Here is a 27,354-nt window from a genome sequence, read left to right as displayed (position 1 = left end):
TTGGTTTTGTAACACCTTCCCTTTATAACCTAAAAACTCTTTTATGTTATTTGAAATCAGTGAGTGGACATCAATTCAAAAACAACCTTTGTCCTTGTTAGAACACACTCTAAGAGAAAAAATGGCATTAATCTCCATCATAGAATAATAGTATCATTAAAGTTGGAAAAGACCTCCAAGATCATTGAGTTCAGCCTCTGAATGAACAGCACCTTGTCAATTAAACCACAGCACTGAGTGCCACACCCAGTAACTTCTTGAACACCTCCAGGGATGGTGACTTCACCACTTCCCTGGACAGCCCATTCCAATGTTTGACACTGTTCAGTAAAGGATTTTTTCCTAGTATCCAATTTAAACCTTTTCTGGTGCAACTTGAGACTGTGTCCTCTTGTCCTGTCACTGGCTGCCTGTGGGAAGATGCAAACCCCGACCTGGTTACAGCCTCCTTTCAGGCAGTTGCAGAGAGTGATAACCCCTGAGCCTCATTTTCTCCAGGCCAAACACCCCCAGCTCCTTCAGCCGCTCCTCATGTGACACCCTCTAGACACTTCCCCAGCTTTGCTGCCTTTCTCTGGACACACTCCAGCCCTTTGAAATTTTTCTTGAAGTGAGGGGCCCAAGACTGGACACAGCACTCAAGATATGCCCTTGTCAGAGCCAAATACAGTGGAGCGAACAATTCCCTGGCCCTACATACACAGAAAATAACATTTTATAACTACTTATTTGAATTTTCATTTTGTTAAAAAAATTATTTTCTAGTCTAAGAATAAACTAGAAGTATAAATAAGGTGATAAAACAAGTGTAAGAATAAATACAAATATTTAAATCCTCATTCAACTGTTACAAATACGCAAATGTCAGAAGGTCCACTTGACAATAAGAGGGATGAGGTCAGTTGCCACGAAGTGATTGACCAAAAAACTTTTGGTAATAGCAACCTTAATTCTTCTTTTTCCCATAGCGAGTTACAATTATGTGTAATTCATAGGAGCAGATGATCATAGTAGGAGTCACAACAGCTGACAAGATAAATATGAATGAAATTGAGAAAGAACTAAATTCAGATCCAGAGCCTTTTTCTAACACTGAAATCTTTTGCCTACTCTGTATAATGGACAAACGAATTTTCATGTTGTGATTCTGAGAGTTGCTTCCCATAATTTAGTTAACAAAAGAAAGTTTGCCTTAGGAAATAATCAAAAATCAAACCAACAAAAAAGTCCCCAAAACAACCACATCTTGCAAGGTCCAGATGCACCTCCTTTTGAAGCCATCCCATCATCATATCCAACCTTTTAAATCAGGAGCAGACTGCCCCAGGATGCTCCGCTATGGAACAGAGAGAGTCAGGTCCAGACTGCAGCTCTGTTCACTTAACCTCTGAATCACCCTTGGTAAAAGCTTCTCTCTCACTCGCTCTACCTACTGTGTGAGTTACAGGGGCTATGCTCCCACCTTAGGCATCTCATGCTGCCGGTGCAAGGCAAAGAAGCTTGAATGCTTTTGCTCAGTTTCTTTTCACTCTGCTTTTATACATGTGCATGAATCACGCATATAATTTGGAAGAATTAAAATACAAAAATATAGTACTAAACCATAGCTGTCCTGCACCACAATTCACGTGCTAATTATCATATTATCTCAATACAGAGCTTTATTGCATCAAATCCTCTGGTATAGGAAGAGTAAATCTATTTAGAATTCCTCTATTATTATGCAATTCACTACTGTGTTGCTTCTGTCAAAACCAGGAAGTGTCTTTAGAGTACATTTGTGGTAATTCAAGTTCTACAACAGGTATTTTTTTTCTGTTTGTTTCTTAGATTACTTGCACTGTCATGAATAGTTTAGAAGCTGTTTAGGGACCAGAGACTTATACAGTAATTAGGGGCTTGCATATTACTGAGTGAAAAACACAATACTGAAGTTGAAGCTTAAAGTCCAAATCACTGAGTCACTTGTGCTAGTGTTATACACTGTTTTCTATAGAAATGCTCCTGTTAAGAACAAGACTGAATGTTCCTATGTCCTTTGTAAAATTTTCCTCTAAAGCCATTCAAAACTTGTTTCTCCAAATATACCAATTAACAGCAAGTTAACAGTCTCCCACTGGTGCTGTCATACAAAAGCTTCCAAGGATTTTATCCCTGCATCCCAAGCAAAAGTTCATCCTTGGCAACACATAGTGGAAGATGTTATTTGCTGTGGTTGTGCCAGTGAAGGTGGAAGCTGTGACACATAGAAGGAAGATCATACTTTTAAAAATTTATCTACACACAATTTAAGATCCCTATACTTTCTGGGAATGTGTCATGAAATAGGGGGTGAGAGTCCTGAAACATGTTTGTGATGGTCTGTTCCAGAACCAAGGACAGCAAAGTGAACCCAGACTACATCCACACATCCTGCTGTTGATTCCACTGGGAAACAGAACTGTGCAACAAAGAGCATCTGCTAACCCTGAGCAGCAGGGCAGCTAGAGAGAGTCTTGTCATTATTTATTTAAAACTAAACAAGAAAATGTCATTGATGCAAACTTTGTTTTGGTAAAATGCTTAAGAAAGTGACAGCTTTGTATGACCTTGGTCTAATCAAACCATGCATAGAAAAGTCAGCATTGTATAAGCTTTCACAAGTGTTTAATAAAAAGGACATGTGAATACCAAAAAGAATGAATAATTGTCAAGGAAGCACAAGGCAGTATTTTACAAGACTAATTGTCTGAAAGCACCAGTGCAAACTTAAGACTGAACATTTGCAAAATTTTCTTACTGGTAAAACCTTGATCTTGCTTAGCATAAAAGTCTGAAATGATCTTACAGTTCCCTGTAGTTAATGGGCATTAAAACATGATTTGTCCTTCCAACATAAATGGATAAAGCATACTTTAAAGAATTAATAGGTAAAACCTCTCATATTCAATTCTAAACATTTATTCCTGCCTTGTGACTCTGACATAGGACATGCACTGGCACACATGCACACTTTACCCTTTTGTCTCACTGCTTCATAAGAATCCTGCCCTTTCCCAATTTGAAAGCATGCTGTGATGTCTCAGTGAGATGTGCATTGTTTCTGAAGAATGCTATATTAACATGCTCATCTTCAGGAATACTAACCAGCTGAAGTGTGCTTTGTAGATTAAAGCACAGCATGCAGATTCCCTTCCACCCTGGCAGAGGCTATGGGGCACATCTTGGGATACCATTACACTGACCAAATCCTTGTCTAGAGCAGGATAAAATGTGCATTCTTAAAATATGTGCCTGACAAATTGAAGTTATGTCAACAATAACTAGTAAAATGCTAGTGTCTAAGACAACAGCTAAGGATCCTGAGATTTATGTTACTTTTTTAGTTATGTGAATGCTATCCTTTTGTGGGAAATTTAATTAAAACATTATTTGGGGAGTTAGGGGACAGCTTTTCTTTGTTTCAATTCTTTGAAACAAAGAAACAATTCTTTGCTTATGATTATGGCTGTTCAACATTTGTTGTGATGCAGAACGAATGTTAATGGTAAACTGCTGGAGTGTGATAATTGATTTCTTTATTAATAAAGGAGATTTAATGCTTCACAAAAAGCTTGCTCTAACTCACCATTAGAAATTTTGCTTTAAGAGTCATCTACAAAGTACAGTTCTTCACCTTGAAGGCTGTTTATTCCTCTTACTAAGCATAACTGCCTTTGCACAACTGCTCATCATATGCGGGATGGGATATTTTGGAACCGCTAAGCGCTTAACACTGTCATTAACTTCCCCTGGAATTGTGCTCACCACTTCTAAGAGTCAACCCTGTGGAAAATGAATCTCTTCTACCATTAAACCTGTGGATGATTAAAGCACAGGGAGACCCAGAGCAGGCTTGTGAAGAAGAAAACAGGGGTAGGTCTGTCTCGGTGTGAATGTGGGCGCAGTAGCTCTACGGGAAGGGTTTCGCGCAGGGTGCAAGCAGAGAGCGCGGCAGGGCCTGCGGAGCGCGGGCACACGGCAACGCCGGAGCCCCAGCCGTGCACGCCGATCACCAACCATCAGCCACTGGGCACTGAAGGGGTGCAACCCACAGAGATTCACAAGCTCTATCCTACCCTGTTCTAAGATTTTGTTAAGAATGTATAACCCACATGTATAAAAGATCACACGTTTGCTGAAAACATAAAAGAGGTAACAAGCACCTACAGAAAAAGCACAGTCACAATCTCCGAAAGAAAGAGAGGGTTTGCTCCACCACCATCCCTCAGTCTACAGAACACCTGACCTGCCCTTTCATAGGGTTGTCCACAGCATTCTACCTTCACTGGACAAAAACAATTGTTTTCTGATGTACCTCATCACATTTTTCCTCTGCAGACTCAGCAATTGCATGTACAGCATTACTACTTTTACTATGTCTTGTAGTAATGCATTAGAAATATAAAGAACTCTGTTCGTGTGTGTGTCAAAAGGGCAAGCTGGTCAGTACTGGAGAGCAAATCTGGAGAAAACATTCTGTCCTTTCACTCCAGCATAAGCAGTTGCCACACTTTGTGTGATACCACCACTGAAAATATGGCAACTAAAAAAAAAAAAACCAGAAAAAAACCTTGCAATCAAAAAAAGGGAAAAAAACCAAAAAGACATAGTATTTGAAATTCGCATATTTTTAGATTCCACCAAAGCAACCTTCTTTGTTTAAATGTGTACTTCCAAGATGCTATTACTGTGAGCCAAGCTTTCATTCTGACAGACATTATCACTGCCCCAGATGTGCTGTGGGCACACACTCCAAGGCTGTTTGTTTAATTCACCTCCAGCTAACAAGAGGTGATATGAGACTAATCTGGGAAGTGTGTGTAAAGTGCCTGAGGGCAATTATGAATGCTATTTAAGCAATAGCTTTTCTAGAATATACTGAAGGACTTCCATTAGGATGCCACAGAGCTACTCCAGAGGCATATGTAGGATGCCAAAATGTTTTTAATATGTGTTACAATATGAAATATTTATTCCCTGCTTACTACTTGTGTGAGAATTATTAAATCTCATTTTAGAATTACTAATGACTCATGTCAAACAGACACAAAAATGTTAAGAACCAAAGCTCCAGCTGCTGCAATTCAACACATTCTGAATAAATGGAGCCTCAAGTGCCATCTAGCGTAGATCTGACTCTACAGTTCTAGGATGAGTTCATTCCTCTCATGTTACTTCTTAACATGTCTAATAAAAGAGGTGTATTGCTGTTTTCACTTTCTACAGACACATAAGAATATAGTTAGCATTCCAGAAACCTTAATTAACCTCAAATTCTATTATCATTAAGATGTAAATTTCAGCAAGATGTTATTTTTAGTTAGATGTTCAAATTGGGAAGAGAAAATGTCTTTAAAAACTCATGTATGTTTTTTTTTGGTAAAGGAGAGGAGTTTATAGCACAGGCAGGCACATGAATTTATTACAATTAAACCCCAAAGATTAATACAAAATTGGAGAGTCTCATTTCTCATGAGTCTCTGTTTTAGGTACTTAAATGTCCAGTATTCTCCTAAGTGAAAACAGCAACCTCTGCTTCCCAGTAGCACTCATTCAGGTCTTTTATACTGTAGCCATGAGGAACTTGTTCTCTTTAAGATCACTTCATACTTTGTTAAATGTGACTAAAATCATTCCACAAGTTCAAAGCAATCCTAAGGAAGGTTTAACAGGCAGTACAACAACAAAATAAAAAAACAACAACAACATCAATAAAACCCACCAAAAAAACCCAGCAAGTAAGTCTGTCAAATAATTCCCTTTAAGAAGCAAAGACCACACATATGAAGTAATAATAAAAAAAGTCAGCTCTGATTGCACTGTGTCAGAATTGTGGCCTGGAACCATAACTCAAACAAATTCAAATGGTACCAGTGCCATTACACCGTACATAGTGCCAGGAATTATTTTAAAGGATGCTAAACTTCTTTGAGAAAAGATTATTTGATATTTGGGTATTTCACTTATACCATCTGATATGCATAATCCTGTATCCATTGAGAATAGCCTGGGCACCTTGAAATCACATTTTATCAATGATACATCCAGGGCTTACAGCTTGCTTTCTCTTCGTTTTACAAATGATTATAAAACATATTATAAGTAAATACATTTATAACATTAAAGATACCCTAAATTGCATGCATATAGAGATGAAACTGATGAGAATATTTTCTGTTTATTTAATTTCAGGAAGTATAGACATGTTTTTTTCTGCAATAAAAAAAGTACTTTCCATAAAATTCACTAGGCATAGAATGTATTTCTCAATCAATTAATCGTTTTACCAAATTAGAGAAGCAGACAGGCAATAAAAGTAGAGCAGGAAACAAGGACAATACTACCTGCTTGATCTGCATACCAAATTCCAAGACAGCCTATCTTGCCATTTTCGTCATTCTTGTCCTTGTTAGAAAGCTCTGTTTCACTAGACATACAAGCAAGGGAGAAAGCCTACAAGGCACAAGGAAACACAAGGATTCAACAGTTCATTCCAAGAACCTTGTTTCTGCAGATCTTCAAATTTACACAATGCTTTTTGGCTAATTTCTCCTATTTCATATTACACCAGCTATTTAAAATTCTAGCTTATCATTTGAAGTGCTCCCTGAAAAAAAGTAGAAGGAAGTACAGGAGAAGAAATACTTGTTCAAAAGCTACAAAATGTGTTCTGCTTCAACCCCCTGGTTCATCAGCAAATGCAGTATATGCAGATGCCAAACTCCAGCCCATTTCAGTAATAGTGCTGTATTTGAAATGCAGCAGAACCCAGAACAATTTCTTTTCTTTTTGTCTTGATTAGATTTCTTCCCCTTCTATTATCTAGATACCTGTAAAAAATCAGAAACTCTTCTATATTTCCTGGGCCATCATTTCTTGCTAGTGATTGAATAGAAAGTTCTAACTCAACCAACTTTGTGGCCAAAAGTAGATTCTAATAAAATCAGTAGGATGCTTCTGTAGTTTCTAAAGACAATTGAGACATATTTACATGTAGAATGATTATGGTACTATCACATGTCTTCATTATACTAGTAGCCTAGGACTGGATTCTGAAAAAAAACAAAACTACAAATTCATGTCACACATGAAGTGGACTAAAACCTTTTTTTTGGCTAGTGATGCTTTCAGCATGGGCAGAACAAACATTCAACCAAACCCTGAATTTTATACTAGTTAATCTACATACTATTTATTTCAAATGCCAGAGCAGAAAAAATAGCATAGCATATGCTCTGTGGCAAGCGCTACCAAATAGGGATTTTCTGCAGGAACCAGATTTACTGCATGCAACTTTCTTATAACTCTTCAAGTGTCTAAAGCTGTCCTTATTACTTGCAGTGGAGACAGCTGGAAAATTAAAAATAATAAGGATTAAAAAAACAGTCAAGCGGTGAGATGATTCTTTGTTTTATTATAAAAATGAAAAAAGCAAACAAGTTTATTCTACTTAAATCTTTAGTTTTGCTCCTGCAAACATGGTCTTTTCTGGTAAGGAGAAAATAAAGCATGGTAAGTAAAAAGTTTTCCTTGTAATTTTTGCTTTGGCTTCTTTACTGCCATTTTTGTGTCCGATTTAGAGAGCTAATAATTTGAACTCATCTGTTTATTAATACTCCCCCTTTACATAGTCCCTGAAGTGCTCTACCACCATGTCACATAAAACTTCTATAGCCCATTCCCTGTGGAATGAGCAGGCATGGCTGTCTGAAGTAGCTCATTGCTCATTTCCTGTCCAAGTCAAGAAACTTCATTATCACCCTCTTTAAGTGAAGTTATACATTTCTTCTCTGATCTATTTCAGTAACTGCAGGTATCCAAATGCTATTTGGTTATTGGTGTTTTATGTGGATGGTTAAAATTAATACTAATAACTTTATTATCATCAATACAATTTGCGTAATATTTTTAATATGTATATACATATGTCTCTATATGTGCTTTTCCCCACCTGGAGATTAATGATGTTTTCTGAGCTACACAAGAAAAGTACAATATGGCATTTTATTCTCTGCAGAATGTCCTTCCTTTTTAAAGTAGGCCCAAGAGTCTTGCTAGATTTCCCACCACTGTGCACTCTGTTATTACAAAGACTTACTAATTGATCATTTCTTCTTGAATCACCCATACATAGCATTTCTTACTACAGCAGTAGTGTATTTTTTTTATGGTTGAGGCTCATTACAATGTGCTGCTTGTCCTCGCACCATTCCTCTTCATTATGCTGTCTTGTATGCACACCGTTATTCCCTATATTAATATTCCACTCCAGAACTAGAAACTTATAGAGTAAAATCATCGTCACTGGGACACATTGCCAACCAGAACAAGCAGATGTCACTATGAGGAGTAGAGTATGTTTAAAAATAAAATCTGTAAAGGCTAAAGAGGAAATTAAAACAAAGTAAACACAAATAAACAGACAAAAATTACACTGTGATGAAAGAATACAACTACGCTCCAAGCCAAAATCATTGCAGACAGAACTTTATTGGCTACAGTGGAATTGCAACTAAAGCAACGGGGATCAATTTAAAATACTGTCTTTATTTCTTCATTTAGGCTTTATTTTAAAATGTCAGAATTAAGAGATCAAAAGACAAAAATCATCATCTATTAAATATATGGGTAAATTCTACTGATTGTCATTATTTACTCTCCTTTACACTGTTTGGTGGAGGGGTTTTCAGCCACTGGGAGCCGGCAGAAGGGGTTTTACCCCTCGCGTACCAACACAAAGAAGCCCGGAGGTCAACGCTGAAACTGCTCTGGAAGGCGGCACTCAGTGCCCATCACACAATGAAAAGGGGCAGAGCTGCTCACCCTGAAGGGGCTGTATCCTTCTGTCGCTGTTCAGCAGGCGAAGGCAAAGAAGTAAAGAGAGGGAGCTCTCCGTACGTGTTCCACACAGGTTTATTCCGGTGAAAAGACAGGGACAAAGAGACCAATTGGTGGGAGGGTCCAGGGATCTTATACTGGGTACAGAATAGGTGGGGAAAGGGATCTCAGCCAATGGGATAGAGACAAGCAGGTGGGATTGACAGGAAGGGAACCAATGGGAACAACACATAGGAGGGACTCAGGGAAGGATCCAATGGGGCGTCAAGGAACAAAGAACTTTCTAGAACTAATACATATTAAAGAAGGAAAATGAATATACATAACTTCATACGTAAAATAAGAAGATAAAATATTAACTAATTAGGGGAAAACATGCAAAAGACAAACCAGGGACTCATGGGTTCTCACCATGACTGCCAAGTTACATGCTAAACTTGGGTTGCTGACCACCACAGCTGGTTGTCTGAGTTCTCCTCAGGACAAAGAGTAGCTGCAGCCACCTGCACCGCCACAGTTTGGGTTTTTTTTCTATTAGGTTCTGAGTGTGTTTTAGCAGGAGGGAGAGGTACTGTGTTTGGTTTTGGGTTTGGGTTTTGTGGTTTTTGGTTGGTTGGTTTGTTAATTGGTTTTTATGTATGTGGTTAAAACTATCCCAGCTCAGAGTTTATTATGTTTGTAAGCACCAGACTAAATTGGTTCTGAAAAAAAAGACGTCTGAAAAATTCAATGCAAATATTCAAGAGCATCCATACCATTCTACTTTTTACAGAATCACAGAATAAACTGAGTTGGAAGTGACACACAAGGTTCATCGAGACCAACTGCTGGCCCTGCACAGGACACCCCAGGAGTCACAGCATCTACTTGAGACCATTGTTCAAATACTTTTTGAACTATGGCTGTTGCTGTGACCACTTCCCTGGGGAGCCTGTTCCTATGCCTGACCACCTTCTGGATGAAGAATATCCAACCTAAATGTACCCTGACACCACTTCAGGCCATTCCATCAGGTCCTGTCACTGGTCACCACAGAGAAGAGAGCAGTGTCTGCCCTTCCTCTTCCCCTCAGGAGGAGATGTATTTTTGCCTTACAAGGTCATTGAATTTGTATCTTCTGGAGACTTCCTAGACCATACTGTGCTTTTTTGTCTTAAAATAAATCTCCACCTGCACCTGCAGCTACGTGCTCCCATTTCTTCAGGTAACCACCCAGGAAACTGCAGTCTGATGACAGGAAGGACAGGACAAGAGACATTTTCAATATCACAGTCAGCTTAAACCAAACCTTACACTGAAAATCCACTAAAATGCAGTTTTGGAGCTTCTAAAACTAGAGATCATTAATACAACATTTAAATTTAGAAAGCAGAGAGGTGATGGTTTCACTGTCAACATACATGAGTCTGTTGGGACACAGAAAGAGGTGTGGTGAAAGCACCTTTAGAAACACTTTTAAAGATGTATATCTGAATCAAGAAGTTCAAAGATATAATTTTGATAGTTCGAGTTCAAAATTAAGCCTAATACATCAGATAGTTCTTTAAATAGAGGCTTTGAATCATGATTATATACTGAACAAAATACTTATTGGCCAGGTACATTAAAAATAATTACACTAGTTGCTGGTTTTTTCTAGCCATTTGTTGACGATTTTTGTTTCCCATTATTATGCATTCTACAGCTAATGTAGTTTTACTCATTTTGTGCTGTAGTTGCAGCTCAAAATTCCCTGAGAATACCTGTCAAGAAATACCACTTAGCTTTCACTCAGCTGAATACTTGTATGAGTGAAGAGAGACCGTGGTGGTTTGCCTTTAAAGTTAGATTAATGTGAATTGGGGAAGAGGAAGGGACATGGGGGTTTTTAATGCTTACATTGTATAACTAGTTATGCTATATTCTGCTTCACAATGCATTAACCTTAAAATAGCAACTTCAGATGACCAAATTGGTGGAGTTTTTAACTTTTTTACCTTAATATCCAAAGCTGCCTTTCATAGTTCTTACCCAGTGTTTATCCTAGATCAGACTCCATGCCACAAGCAAATGATTTCTTTCGAGTTTTCAGCTGAAGACATACATTCACCTACACACAGTACTATATTTAATTTGCATTAAATTAAATATCCTTATGGAAGAAGACAGAATCCCTTAAGGGTGCTGTGAAATACTGCAGAAACATTTTGTGGTTTAGGTCAGCATATCCACAAGCTCCCATTCAAGCATATGCATGCTTCACTGCAACACAAGTGCAAAAGCACATGTTTAAACACACATCTAATTAGTAACTTATCAACACTGTGAATGCTCATATTTTTATTATTTTTCTTATCATCAGCAGTGTTTAACATGTTTAAACATTATTTTGTATGTTAAGCATTATGATAAGCATTATTTTGTATCTTAATTAGGGTAGAACTGGAACTTGTGTTTCCTCTCCTTCCCCTTTTCCCCAGATCAGCATCAGGGGCTCACAGTGGGATTAATTTCACTGAATTTGTACCTTAGTCATGAATTTCTTTTGTAATCCACACAAGGTAAAACATATCTCTGTATTAAAATTCATCTGATGCATTGAAGCTGAGGAATCTTACTCCTTTTAGGGAGTGTCACACCCTCTGTATGTGCAAGGTCACATTTGGGCCTTGTGATTCTCACTACACTTTGTTTGCACAGCACACTTCCAGATTAAGTTAAAATGGGGCTATTTCAATAGCTTGACTGAATCTGAGTTATGATTATGGACCCTTAACACAAATTACCTATAGTCTGCAAACCTACCAATTAATGTAAATCCTAATGTCTCTTTAATTTCCAATCTCCAGAAAAATTGCTTTCAGCCTAGAATATCTTTGTTGGGTGGAACTTCTACAGAATAAAAGCATCAACGTCAAGTATGAAGGCGTAAGAAGTTTTAACTGTTAGATATAAATATAACCTTGAGTAGTGAAAGAAGCATTAAACAGTAAAGTTTAGTGATCCAACTCCCATGTGTAAAGCTCAGTTTGCATTTCCCTTGGTAGTCTAAGAGGGTACAAAACAATGTTTTCATCAAGGCGAAGACACACAGCACAGTCTTTGCAAATGACCAGTGCACCTGTTCTCAGGAAAACAGGTCAGTTTCTTACTCTCTGTATTGTCATGGTTTTGTAATCCTACCAGCCTTTACCATGATTAGTTTGCTAAATTCAAAACCAGCTTTCCTCACAGTACTTACTATAACAAAGCAAAGGCATTAGATTTTTCAAATAGAAAAATTGACAGTATAGCTGTATAAATTGTTCATGGGCATGTAAATAAAGCTACAGGTCTCTAGTAGGATCAGAGTACCTACAGTAATAAATAGAGAAAAAATTCACAATGGGGAGTGACAGCAAATGTCCTTAATTAAACAGCCTGTATTATGTTAGAGTGGTGTGCACTGTTGTCCTCTAGTGACTTTTTCATTGAGACAGTTCACTATCACTGTTGTCCTCTAGTGACTTTTTCATTGAGACAGTTCACTATCAATGGCAGCTACATAAACTGTAGCGAACCCGGAATTTTTTATTTCTGGAGGAGTGTGGTGAGAATTTTGGCCTTAGCTCCCTGAAATGTGAGAGGAATATCTAATACCTGACTCTTTCCAAAATAGAAAGAACTTTTAAAAGACATTAATGTCATCACATAAACAAATGCATCTTATCTGAAGGTGAATCACATCTTTTCTATGTTCTCTAAAGCAGGCAGGAAATGTTAATAAAAGACTATGAATATTACCAACAACTCAAGAGAAGGCAGCAGTTCTAAAATAGATGTAAAATAGTGTCTGTCCATGGTGTCAGAAGAACACTGTTACTTACACTAAACAAATTTCAGATTAAAAAAACAGCTGCCAAATTTTACTCATAAAATCAATGACAAACTGCTTTGCAAACATTTGACTAATTCTGCAAACATTTGCTTTGACCACAATGAAAACCACAAAACTCCAGGGATCAACATTTGCCTAGGAAACATCATATTTTGTTTCTTGTGGGTTGCAGTTCTGAAAAACTGTTGCTTCCCTCTCGTCATGGATGTGCGCCAAGAGAAGGAGTTAGGGGAGGTGGAAGGAGACTCTTAACAGAACTGCTCTAGCAGCACACACAGGCTGCTCTGCCTCATCATCCTTATCTGCTTTTATGCAGAGGAATGAGGTTGGACTTTTAATCGAGCCCAATGGCCTAGTACTGAGAAATAGCACAGGGCCACAGACAGTGCAGGCTGAAGTGGTTTTCCAGAAGTGCCCATCAGAGAACATGCTGACATTTACAGAGATTATGAGAAATGCATGAACTGTGAACAGTAACTGTCGACAGTCATTAAAGAGGAGCTCCTACATTGTCTTAGGGAAGATAAGCAAGGAAGTCTTTGCTTTTATTGTTCCTTGACCTCAAGATTAGTGGTCTTCTATACGGGCACTCCAGATACAGATTAAACATTTCTTTAACTGGGGAAGCAAAACAAAACAAAGAAAAAAAATGCAACCAACCTTCAAAGATTCTCATCTAACTTTATGAGAAGTTCCACTAATATATATAAACATATAGTTTGGAAACTCTAGTTCATTTATCAAGGTCACAGATTGTGAATTTTAAACTGACTGTATATCAGCCCAAAATCATTCTAGGAAAATCACATCTTCATTCAGTTTAGGAGTTCCTCCCAAAGTAATTTCTGAGTTTAAGATTCTGTATGAAAAATGGTATGCAGATTTTTAGGAGAAGATACATCCATTTTAGCTTTGCTGGGCAAATATTAGGGGTACCTTGATGATTAAACGAAATTTATATTCATATTTTTTTAACTATGAACAGACTAAAAAATCTGGAGAAGTAAATAATAAGATACATAATAGAGGGGTTTTTTTTCAAAAAATATATTAAATTTACTATAATATTGCCTCACATAGAACAACAGTATTTAAAATATCATTACAAGGTCAAATGCAAAGGGCCACCAAGGATAAGCTGTATGCTAACCTAACCTTAACTGTGCCATTTAGGCAAATTGTTTGTGTTATTAAGTATTAGATTTTAAATGTTACTTGTGACCTAATGCCATTCTCAGAAGTCACTTCATTAGGAAACATAAGATTAATAAGAAACTAATGATGTGGATTTTGTAACTCAGTTGTTAAGCTGTATTGCTCAGGGGTTTTAACTATATCATTGTCAGCAAACAAAGTACTGTAAGTTCAAGCTGAACTTCAGCTTGAACTAAGTGGTGAAGTTATTTACACACATCTTTTTTTATTGGCTGAAGCTTTCATCCCATATAAAGTCATTGAGCACATGATTTTATGTGGGACACATTCTTCCCCAAGCCAAGGCAAAACCAATAAACTTGAGAGCTAAACTTGATTTAGTGGCAAAACTTATTGTCTGACAGTTGGTACAAACACAGTTAAAATCTACATTAAAGGAAATATGGCACAGAAGGTACAAAACCTAACAAAAACAAAATGTCAACTCACATGAGCAGGTGTGTTCAAATTTGCAGAAGAAAGGCAGGAAGAAGCAGTGGCAGAGCACTCTGTCTAGATAAATGCTGAATCTATACTCATATACATAGGAAAGCATGGAACTGTACATTGAAGGTATGTTGAAGATAGCAGCCGTTCAACAGTGAGAAGACCATTTGTAGCAGACAAAACACCCCAGTAAGATTTAAAAATCATCAGTATTGCCATTAGAGCATAAAATGGACAGCTGTGAGTTGACCCAGGCTGGATACCAGCCACCCACCAAGTCTCTATCCTTCCCCTCCACAGCTTGACAGGGAAAATATAATAAAGGGTTCATGAGTCGAGATAAGGAATGGGAGAGACCACTCACTGAATACTGTCAGAGGCAAAATAGACTGAAATTAGAGATAGTAATTGAATATGGACTAAGAAAATCAGAGCAGGATAATAAGAAGTAAAATAATACCTAAAAAATGCCTTCCCCCCACCCCTTCCTCCTTCCTAGTTCTACCTCCTACCCCTGTGTGATGCAGGGAGACAGGAATGGAAGTTTTGGTCACTTAATCACAAGATGTTCCTGCCACTGTTCAGAGACAGAAGTCCTTCCCCGCCTCAGTGTGGGGTCCCTCCAACACGAGACAGCTCTCCATGAACTTCTCCAGTGTGAGTCCATCCCACAGCAACAGTTCTCCACAAACTGCTACAACATGGGACACTCTTCTACACAGTGCAGTTCTTCAAGGACAGGCTGCTCCAAGGTGGGTCCCCCACAAGTCCTACCAGAAAACCTGGTCCAGTGTGGGCTCCTCTCTCCATGGGTTTTCAAGTCCCTGCACAGAGCCTGCTCCAGCACAGGCCTCCCACAAATTCACAGCCTCCTTTCAGGCATCCACCTGTGCCAGCCTAGCTCTCCTCCAAAGGCTGCAGGTGAATCTCTGCATTTCCATGGTTCTCCATGGGCTGCAGGGGTGCAGCTGCTTCACCACAGGCTGCACCACAGGCTGCAGGGAATCTCTGCTTCACACCTGGAGCACCTCCTGCCCCTCCTTCTGCACTGACCTGGGTGTATGCAGGGTTGTTCCTTGCACATATTCTCACCCTTGTCTTTGGCCCCAATTACATCTGCCCAATAATTTTTTTTTCCTTTTTCTTAGTTATGTTATTGTCAAGGTGTTGCCACCATTTCTGATTGGCCCAGCCTTGGCCAGTGACAAGTCCACCTTGGAGGCATCTGGCATTGGCTCTGCTGGACATGGGAGAAACTTCTGTCAGCTTCTCACAGAAGCCATCCCTAAAGTCCTCCTGCTACCAAAACCTGGCCATGCAAACCCAGTATATCCATCAATAGGTTTCAATTGAATTTGGATTTAAGCAGCAGTGTAGCGTACCCACAGATTTCTCTCATCCTTACTTCTTAGCAAAGCACCAAAGTGATTTTACCATTTTTTGCAATTTACGTCTGTTTTTGTAGTAAGTTACTGAGTAAGGCTGCATTCTGGAAACAAAGATGAATTGTGATTTAAAGCATTTGCTTTAATTATGAAGAAGTTATGGCCTGAGCAAAAAACAAAGAAAAAATTTAATAATGTTATGTTTTGTGATCATAGAGGTGTATGTGGAGGTATAGGTAATGAAGAACAAAGACACTTTATTAGAGGAATGGTAGGCTCGTGCTGCTGTGTCACTTGGATTACATGCTTCTACTGTGTACCACCATCAGTCTGAGGTTTGGAGTGTGTTCTAGGTTTGTGTAACTGCAAACAATGGAATTTACAAATCAATTAGCTTCAGAGGAAAGAATTTATAAAACCTGGGCAAGACATATTTTTCTGGATTATTGCTCTTCTCCTCCAAACACACAGCCTAGGGAAATTATATGCAAAACTTCTACAGTTAATAGAACAATATCAAGCAGTAAAACCAAAGCTGGAAATAAAAATCAGTAATGACAGAAAGTTCCAAAGTCACAGTTTCTCCAACAGTTTATAGTTAGCATTCTTATCTAAGGAATTCTTATTTTATTTTCTGTGTTAACTATTCCCTCTCTTAATGTCTTCTTGTTTATTAATAAAATCTAACAGATACAGTGCAGACAGTTTTAGTGCACTTGAAATGCTAACACTGTTCAGCTTCCAGAAAATTTCACTGAAGACTCTTCTGTAGTCATAATCTTTTAAAGTTTGAGGTCATTTAAGTAGAATGTATGTAGGAAATATCTGGTACGAGCTTCCTGCCTTCCTCAATATGCCAGTGCAGCAGGCAGTAAGATGTTCAGATGTCCAGGCAGCAACCATGTTCAGAACTCTGCTGCAAGAATTGGCAAGAGGGGTAGACCCTCACTGTGCAGTGAGGTGGATCTAGGTAATCTGATAATAGTTCCTCACTCATAGGCAAAATTTTCCCCATACAAAAAGCAAGAAAGTAAAAAGAAATAAAAGGAGAAAACACAAGATAGTGGGAATAACAGTTCAGAAGAGTGAGGGGAACACTAAAACGCCAACACGGAAATATCAGAGCATAAATTCCACCACTTTTTAGCAATTCCCTATGGTCACACATGCCACATCCTTTCTTAGTGCAATGAACTATATATTCACCTTTGGGTCATCTTCCCCTCTGAACTAGTTACCATCCCAAAGACTGGGAGAGGATGGCTTCAGAAACAGATTAATGTCATGGAACCACTCCATCTACAAAGGCAATTTAAACTGCTTCAGGTGCAGCCAAGTAAAGCTCACACATCCCCAGGCCATTGGGTGGTCAATTGGGATGCATTTGATTTCAGCAGAGAGAGGCACTTGCCACTTGGCCAGACCAACACATGCAGTGTGCCAGCCCTGAAGAAGCCTGTTTGAACTTCCCAGTCATGAGTTTCACCTCCTGGCTGATTTGGCCAGGACTGAAAGAAAACTTTGACTGTTTGCAAAGGCAACCAAGCCAGCTGTGAACAGCTCTGCTGTAACAATTCTCTTTATAAGCAGAAAAATAGCCTCTGAAGGTAATAAGAGAACCAGTAGGATTTGAAAACCTCTATAAATAATGCATACAAATAATATCCCATAAATGTAAATTACATTGCTTCTTGGGGTGAAACTGGAGTTGATTTTACTCATACTTATCAGCTGCTAACTCCAATGTTTATGAGCAATTTTGAATGTCAATTTGTAAAGTATACAGCATTTATTATATTATGCATTAAATGACATTTACAGACATCTGCTTCCAATTTTTGATTCAAGAAGGTGGGTTCTGTCAATGTAAGTTTACTTTAATACCTAAAAGATTAATATCCAATGCAACTGGGTGCTTTTGTAATTTTATTATTCTGTGTTTCTGCCAGCCCTGAAGTCTGGCTTCTGTTACAAAATCTGAGTGCAGGAGAAGTGTACAAAAATTTCAAATGAGTTTTAGTGAAAATACAGACAGGGCTAAATACTAAGACCAAACTCACAGACAAGGAACAAATACTGTGTATGAATATATGAATTCTCTCCAAAGTTTCCATCATGCATCTATTTTTATCACGAATGCTGCCAGTGATCTAACAATCTTTTTCAAGAATGCTCTGGGATGGTTTCAGCCCTTCCTGGCTGATCACTTCTAGGCAGTAATGATACAAATTTGCTTCATTGCTTCTCTTCTTTTAAGTGACAGTGCCTCTAATCTCTCCCTCACCTTATTATCTACTTTAGGTGCTGAGAAAGAACTAGGGATTCTGGTTTTGATATGAATAGTGTAGCTGAATTTTGAGTTAAATTTCTAACATTATAAGTAGCACTACAGTTAAGCAACAGTTTTTTCCCAGCATCCATGGTCAGCAGGTTAAGGAAGGTGATTGTGCCCCACTACTGTGTTCTGGTGACACCCAACCTGGAGTGCTGCATCCAGCTCTGGGGAAGGCACAGCACAGGAAAGACATGGATTGTTAGAGCGAGTCCAGAGGAGGCCACCGAGGTGATCAGGGATGGAGCACCTCTCCTATGAGGAAATCCTAAGAGAATTGGGGTTGTTCAGTCTGGAAAATTGGAGGCTTTGGAGTGACCTAATTGCAGTCTTCCAGTACCTGGAGGAAGCCCACAAGAAACATGGAGAGGTACTATTTACAGGGACATGCAGTGACAGGACAAGGGGCAATGGCTTTAAACTGAAAGGGAGTAGGTTTAGAGTAGATATTCAGAAAAACTTCCCTATTGTGCAGGTGTTGAGACAGTGGAACAAGTTGCCCAGGGAAGTTGTGGATGCCCCATCCCTGTCAGTGTTTATGGCCAGGTTGGATGGGGAATTGATCAACCTGGTCTAGTGAAAGGTGTCCCTGCTCATATCAGTGGGGTTGGAAGTGGATGATCTTTAAGGTCCCTTTCAATCCAAGCCATTCTATGAATCTGTGATCTCTCAGTTACTGAGATAAAAATGAAAAGCAGATATCTGAAACTGATCCATAACTCTACTGAGCTATTTAGTAAGAGGAAAGATAATAATATAAGCTTCGTTAATAGCTACCAATTTCTAGAGAGGAAATTATAAAAATATGAAATAGATTCTCTTAATTGGAATTAATTTTAATTTATAAAAATAATTCAACTTAGTTTCTGTATTTTATGATCTGTTGTCTAAGTGCATATAAATCAATTGAATCATATCCTCATCAAGAACTTTAACTCTTAGATGTATCACACAGCTGCCACAAAAGTATGTACTATTATACATGCAATGCAAGCCACACACTGTTGAACTAATTTGCTCTAATAAAGACCCTCAAGCTTGAAGCCTAAAAAATAATCCAACATCAAAATGTATGACAGAATAAAGAGCCACCTGGTATCAGTCATTCTATCTGACTCTTCCCATGAATACATCTGTGAGAGACAGACCTTGTTTTGAGAACTCATCTGTACTTCTTGTGTATAAGTATTATTGGTGTTGGCTGATAAAACAAATGTTAGTTAAAACAGCTGAATAAAAAACTCCCAACAAAACAAAACAAAGATAAAGGGAATCTATTCTGCCTAATGCAATTGGATACTTTTGGGGTGAAATCTCAAGCACTTCAAGAAAGCATTCTTTAAAAAAGTATTTAAAGTCAAAAAGAGTCAATGAAGAGAGGTAGCTTTGAAAATCATTTGAAGAATATGTCTGCCTACATCTCTATCTACCTAAACTTCTGCAAGGCCTTCCACATAGTCCAGCAAGACATTCTTATCTCCTAACTGGAGACATGGATGTGGAAGGTTGAACTGGTATATAAGGAGTTGGCTGCATGAATGCAGCAAGAGAGTTGTGGTCACTGGATCTATGTCCAGGTGGAGGTCAGTGTGAATTGGTTTCCCTCAAGGCTCTATCTTGCAAGTGGTATTCTTTGATATCTTTATCAATGACGAAAACAGTGAGGTCGAGCAGACCCTTGACAAGATTGCAGATGACACAAAGCTGATGAAGTTGACACAATGGAAAGAAGTTATGTCATCCAAAGGGACCTGGAAAAACTTGAGATGTGGGCCCATAAGAAACTTATGAAGTTTAGCAAGTCCAAGTGCAAGATCTTGCACCTGGGGCCAGGCAGTCCCAGGCATGAATACAGACTGGGAGAAAAGATCATTGAGAGCAGCTCTGCAAGGAAGGACTTGGGAGTTCTGGTTGGTGAACATCTGGACATGAGCCAAGAGTGCATGTTTGCAGCCCAGAAAGCCAACTGTGTCCCGGGCTGCATCCAAAGCAGTGTGGCCAGCAGGTCGAGGGAGGGAATTCTGCCCATCTGCTCTGCTCTGGTGAGACCCCACTTGAAGTGCTGCATCAGCTCTGGGGTCCTCAGCACGGGAAAGATGTGGACCTGTTGGAGCAAGTCCAGAGAAAGGCCACAAAGATGATCAGAGGACTGGAGCACCTCTCCTATGAAAACAGGTGAAGGGTAGTAAGTGTTGTTCAGCCTGGAGAAGGCTTGGGGGTGATGTCATTGTGGACTTCCAGTGCTTAAAGGGGACTTACCAAAAAGAGGGAGAGCAAGATTTTTAGACTGGCAGGTATAAAGAGAGGAGAGAGAAGGGTTAGATGTTAAGAAGAAATTCCTTACTGTGAGGATTATGAGTCACTAGCACAGAGAAGTTGTGGATGAATTGTTCAAGGCCAGGTTATGCAGGGCTTTGAGCAATTGTGTGTAGTGGGTGAGACCCCTGCCTATGGTAGGGGGGCTATTATCAAATAATCTTTAAGATCCCAACCCAAGCCATTCTATGATTCTATGGTACATCAAGGCTGGAATGTCTCACCTACCTTTAGCTATTCAGTAGTGAGGAGACTCACTTATGACAATGAGTCAGGGTCCATCTGCAGTCAGTGCAGAGAAACGGGCAGCTTGGCACCCACAGAGTAAATGCCATCTATGTCTGTTTAGTTGTTCCTGAGAGAACAGGAATGTTTCTCTCCAATGTCTATAACACAGCCTAGACTATTACCTTAGGCTAGTGCTTTATCCTTCAATGTCCATAAACACTTAAAGCAGGTTACATCCTAGGTGCTAAAACTCGTGCAGATAAGACGTCTTTTAGGAATCACCTACCTCTCTGTTACAGTGGGGATACTGTAACATGCCTATATCAAACCAGGAGTCCCGTGGAAAAGAAATATCTATATGGACGGATTCTTGCTAGATGTTTCAGAGATGTTTATTTCCCCAGCTGCATGGCCGGGCTCTGCCGAGGAGCTGTTACAGTCAGGACCCAAAGTCCCTTTCACCCGCGCAGGGGAACACAAACCAACCAACGGGGAACGAGGCTGACCAGGGGCAGGGAAACCCCGTGCCTCCCTCAGGGCTACATGGCAGGGGGGAGGAGACCCCGACACCTCTCTCCATTTATTATGCAGGGAATGAGATCTATTGTACTAGGCCAAGTGTTTTGTTTGGCACATAACAGTGTTTCAAGTCAGGAAGCTAAAACTTAAACCATATTTTTAGATCTGCACAGTTATATTCAAATGCATGTTGTTTGTGCTGCATTTCTTATGCTTTGGCAAGCATAGCTTCATTTCAATTTCACTGATAATTCCACTAAGACTCTTCCCTTCTGAAGCTGTTGAAAACCAAATTCAATTGGATTTTTCTATTACAGTTTTCCCTTCAAGCTTCCTTGTTGTAGGCTTAGATTAGATAGAAATAATTTAAAAATATATCCCAGCACATCTGTAACAGACTATCTGATTTATCAACTTTTAAATTATATAATTATAAACTAGACCATCCAGGACTGTGTTCCTCACAAAATCTGCTTAAGTACAAAGTGTACACTCCTTTCCAGCACAGAATATGACGTATCCTATGAGCAGCATACTATCTCCTTTGGAGGTCTATATTAATTAAGCATGTTTACTTGTCTCTGTCCCTTCCTCTTTCTTCTGTCCAACATTCAGTATTTCTTTTTCTATTTACAAAGCAAAAGATGCACACCCATTTGGTGTTTCAATTTACCACTGTATGTGGCCAGGGTGAAAATCATCTCGTTAAATGTAGACATCAACACTTTAGTTAATCACTTCAAGTTCTTTTTCTGGTCAAGAACAAATAATAGGTATGCTTAGTACATGATTGCTCTTAATATGCCTATTTTTCTCTACTGATTGTCATGAAAATTTAGGGTGACAGCCTCAAAGTCAGACAACATCTCTGTAGATCAGTGTATTTACTGAAATGGACCTCATACACAAAATCTCTTGAGAAGAAAGAAAGGTTTACTCTGTCTCTCAATGTCATACAAAATTCAAAAGAATCCTCAACCTGGTGGTGCGGGTTAACTTCCACAGGCAGCTCAGCCTCACACAGCCACGTGGCCACCTTCATTATTCTAAACTCTTCCAGTCACTCGACTATCAGACACATTGATTGGGGGTGATTTCTTTATTTCTTAGTAAATCATAAACAAATAGACTGCCTCTCTAAAAAGTCAGCAAATGTGCTAATCTGTACCTTTCCAGAAAATTAACAGCAAATTTGTATTCTCTTGCATCCTTTGCTACATTTTTTTTTTTCTTCTTGCATTTTAACTTTTTTAGAAAGGATAATGAGGAAGAAAAAAACATAAAAGACATGGAGAGAAAAGAGGAGGAAAAACCAATCCTAGAAAATACCAAAATAAAGTGCTGATCTTTTTGCATGAAAAACTGCTATATTTTGTGCAGGTCAGTTTTAATTTCAGCTTTTCTTTCTTTGCTTTATCTTCACTTAAAGCCAGCTTCCCAGATAATTTTTTAATGATTATGTAACAAATAAATTAAAAAGCGTGAGGGTGAAGTAAGACAGATGAACAGATTGAATGTAACACCCATTATCATCAGGAGCTACACTAAAAAATTTAAAAACTCATGTGAATGTTGTTCTAGTTTTTGTTTTGAATCTCAATTTGTGACTAAAAGTTCATGCCCTTTTACTAATTATGCTGCATTCTCAGTTAGATGAGGATTGATAAACTGTAGAAGTTAACTGTGGATAAACCCAGAATAATCATAAATGATTTTAAATGTGATATGTGCAATAATTCGTATGTCCATTACACAAAGAATTTTAAATTTATCTCTGTTTGAAAGGTATATATTATGATGAGTTCAGTATGTAATCTTTCCTCTGAAACAATATTTTGGAAAACAGAATAAGATTTTTGTGTCAATCTACCAAATTTTATATCATATTTGCGTATTACACTGATGTATGACATCAGTTTCAGGCACCAAGCAAGGACTGCATACATTGATTTTCTACAGCTACATATGAAAGAAACCCATGTATCATCTAATCTCTGTCATCTGGTTATTCTGTCAATGGCTAAAAGCGTTGCTTGTGGACACAAAAACACAATCTCTTGGAAGGACTCAAGCATACATTTTTCATTGTTTCATCTGAAAGTACGTTACACAGTCAAAGAAATACTATAATTCCTGCATACTTCATGTTATTTTAAAATCTCAGGTAGTCCAGCTAGTCCAACATTGATGTCAGATTTATCACTTTATGTGGTTATTTCTCTTCTTTTAATCTTGAAATTTGTGGTCAGGTGTGTTCATCCTCTGAAGTCTACAGAGAAGTTCAGAACTAAAGCTGAAGCCCCTCCCTCCCCCAGTATTGAAAACACTTTTGCATCAGATGTTCAAAAATGCATGCCACATATACATACTTTGGTGTTTTAAGACTTTTACTTAAATAATTAGGTTGTTGTCTTTTTGAGGCTACATATTGAACCATTAGCATAAAGTTATGATCATGCATCAGCATCAGCAAGCATTAAAAAAGATATGGTATGAATAAAGAAGGTAGTAAACTTTACATTTAGAGCATCAGCACCAGTAGACTTTATTAAATTCCTTCAGTAATAAGAAATCAATGGCATCCAAAATCACTTTTATCTAAAAAAAATCAAAACAAAACTTATCCAACCTGTTTTTCAGCAGTGAAAACTTTCATTTCCACATGCTATTCTTACTTTTATAAGGCTTATACAATGTGGCACTCCAATTTAGACTCATTATCTTCTCAAACTCTTAATGGAAGAATATCAATTCACATATCAATGTTAAAATAACTAAAACGAATAGGAATCCACAGACAATATCACATAGTCCAAAAGAGGAAAACTATTTAATTCTGCTCACCAGTAAAATATTGTGGCGTTTTCTCCATAATTTTTTTTTGTGCTCCTTCAACTTGTATCTTTAAAATGGCTTTCTATATTATTGTGGTGCTCTGTTCAGATTGGTAAATAAAATATGTTAATCAGAATTCAAATTCTTATAATCGAGATGTTGATTATTATTATAGGAAACCTCTTGTGCCACTGAAGAGAAATTAATTTTAGAGATAATGCAAATATTTGAACACTTTTTCAAAATTTAATTTACACTTAGTAGGCAGCAATTCAGTCTCAGTGAAAGAGTTTTGTTATTTTCCATACTGACATGACTTCAACTTGAAGCAAGAGAATGAATGTGGCCTAAGTGTTGCAAAATTCATTTTGAAAAAAAATCAAATCTCTAATTAGGCTGTGATTTATTTTTGCTTGAGTTGTGATTTAAAGCAGACCGTTCAGCCAAATATGAAGAAACATGATGAATGGCACAATTTGGGAATATATAAATCAGAAAGCACTCAGTAACTCTATTCTGCAAATTTAAATAGATTTTCCTCTGCAAATTTTTAATCTACATTAATTTCTGTGAGAGATGGGCATAAATGATGCATTTTTTTATGTGAATTTGGGCACAATTTGTCCTAGATTTTTGGACTGACATCTGTGTCTGAGAATGGGCTGACTTTTCATGGCAATTCTGATTTTTCCACTTTTTCATTCTCTTTGTTTATTCCTTTGTTACTGTACAACTCTACTTACCAAATGATGCCACTTTTCTGAGTGTCTGCTAAGAGGGAGGTACTTTTTAAGTACAGTGAAGTTCAAGGAGGAAATTTACTCAGAGGCCTATACTTTAACAATTTTATTTTACATTGAGCAATCTTAGCATCTCTATGAGGTGTAATGAGGGTGTATTCATCTTACATATTAATAGTGTGAAATGTAAATAACTTTGGAACTCTAGAAACAGGGGTAACTGTTTGCTTAAACCTGGTTTACTGGATTACTATTCTAAATGCAGCTATAATTACATGCTTGTGACTAACAACCTTGTACACTTGCTAGAAAAATCCAGACTATTAAACAAAAAAAAAGCAGGTTGAGAATCTGATATTACAAAGGGATAACTGTGAAAGATGTGTTTCACTCTTTGCACTTTCAGGCCACTCTTCTGAACAAAACAGATAGTGTTTGTTTTAGAGTAAATGAGTGTATCAAAATTGCCTGAGACTTTGATTTGGTCTTAGATGAAGTGCTCAATAGGAACTCTAAATCTTTCAAATGACACTGAAAAGTGAAAAGGGTTATTAAGGTTGTTTGGGAAACAATGCTATAACTGATGTTTGTTCTCATTTTATGTATCTTAGTCCATCACATAGATAGAGATGATGGATTTTATTTGTGGCTCATCAGCTTTGCTTACACACAGATTTCTAGTTCAAATATAGAATAGGAACTGAAAATTTAGACAAAAAGAAGACTTGTATAGACTATATCCTGATTTCTGTCTTGCAATTTGAGACAGAAAATAAATTTTCAAAAATATAGAGAATAACTTTACATATTTTAAATGCAGAACATTATACAACCATGAAAAAAAACAAAAAGCAGTTTGTCTTGGGGTGACTTTATGATGTGTATCTCCTATGGCTGCCCTGTGCCCAGAAATTAATTTTGTGCATTTCTGTGCCTTTAAACTGAACCTGAGAGAGGGGAGAGACAAAACCGAGGGAACTTTCTAAGCAGTTTGTTTTCATGTTTTCAATGACACAGAGATAGCGACGGCTCTGTGTTCAGCTGCAGCAGCAGAGTGAGAGAGGGTAAAGCACCCTGCTTGCTTTCGGCCAGTTTTTCAGCTCCTTTTTCTTTCTCCAGAGAGAGGCAGAGAGTTGAACTTTTGTTTTCTTGGGACCTTTGTTTTTTTCTTTTTTTCCTCTGCTGGACTGTTTCAACATCAGAATACATTGGGAGGAATTTCCACCGAGGCCTTGGCCCTGGAGGTGGGCCCACCACCCCGTCCCAGCTCCAAGGAAGGGGAGAGAGAGATCTACAGAAGGACTCCGAAATTTTCACAGGTTTCTCTCAGCAGAGTGAGAGGTTTTATTATTTAGCATCATTATCCTCTTCCTGTGTGTTTGTTAAATAAATAGGTTTTATCTCTTTCACATTTATTTTTTCCCAAACCTTGTGGGGGAGGGTGGTTGTAACCTGCCTTCTCTCAGAGGATGTATTTCTAGATTTGGCCAAACTGGAACACAGTTATTTAAATGTGGGTAGATTTATATATATTCTGTTTATCCATCTGCTATATTTTAAAATATGAATGTTAAATTATGGTTAGAAAGATCTCCTATGAAATATGTAAAATAAATTAGTAAGTATATAGATTGGGTCAGATAACAAAGCAAGGACAATTAGAAAAACTGACAGTCTTAAATCTCTCTTTTTCCCCTTGTGAAATTTACTCTTAGTATGGGAAGGACTCCTTTACTTTGAGGGTGGGAGAGCTCTGGAAGAGGCTTCCCAGAGAAGTTGTGAAGTCTCCTTCTCTGGAGGAATTTAAAACCCAGCTGGACAAGATCCTGTGCAACCTGCTCTAGGTGAACCTGCTTTAGCAGGAAGGTTAGACTAGATGATCTCCAGATGTCCCTTCCAACGCCAACCATTCTGTGATTCTCTGATTCATGTTAGATCTAAACCTCAAAATCATCATACAAGTAAAACATAAAATGAATATGACAATGTTTTGCCCAATAAAATCAGAGAATTATTTTCTTTAGCATTTGGGTCAAAGGAATACAAAAAGGACATGAACAAAGAAATAGGAGCTTAAAACAATGTGATCTTGGATAATGTTCACTAAGAGAGAACTCACCTCTTCTGGAGACTGGTAAAAAAGCACATAACAGAAAAGTTGTTCTTCTGTAGCACTATTTCAAAAACTACACTGCAATTTTAAATCTCTACTGTCTTCTAAAAAGTTCTTCGCTAATGTGTTGTTTGCAAAATCTTTAATATCTTCTTTTATGTCTTTACATGATATTACAAAATGTGAGGGAAACTAGAGCTGAACAAGACTTGTGAATTACAGTTTAAAAGAACATATGAGAGTTACAGTGAAAAGTGTTGTGAAAATGTTGTTTGTAGAAAAAAAATCCTTAAAATTTGCTCTACATTTTACAGATGAACCACAGAGATTTTGAAGACTTTTGCATGTTCCTAAATTGCCCAAATCTCAGAGTAACCATAGGGGCTTTAAACAACAAAAATTCTTCCATTTATTTTGGCTTAGATAGAGAGGAGATTGTCTTCTATTTATCTTAATCAGCAATAAACTAGCTCACCATCAAGGCCTTTCTGATCCATTTGTATTACAGTCAAAAAAAATGTAGTGGTTAG

This window comes from Aphelocoma coerulescens, chromosome 3, assembly GCF_041296385.1.
Source record: "Aphelocoma coerulescens isolate FSJ_1873_10779 chromosome 3, UR_Acoe_1.0, whole genome shotgun sequence".
Classification (NCBI taxonomy): Eukaryota; Metazoa; Chordata; class Aves; order Passeriformes; family Corvidae; genus Aphelocoma; species Aphelocoma coerulescens.
This window is presented reverse-complemented; position numbering follows the sequence as displayed.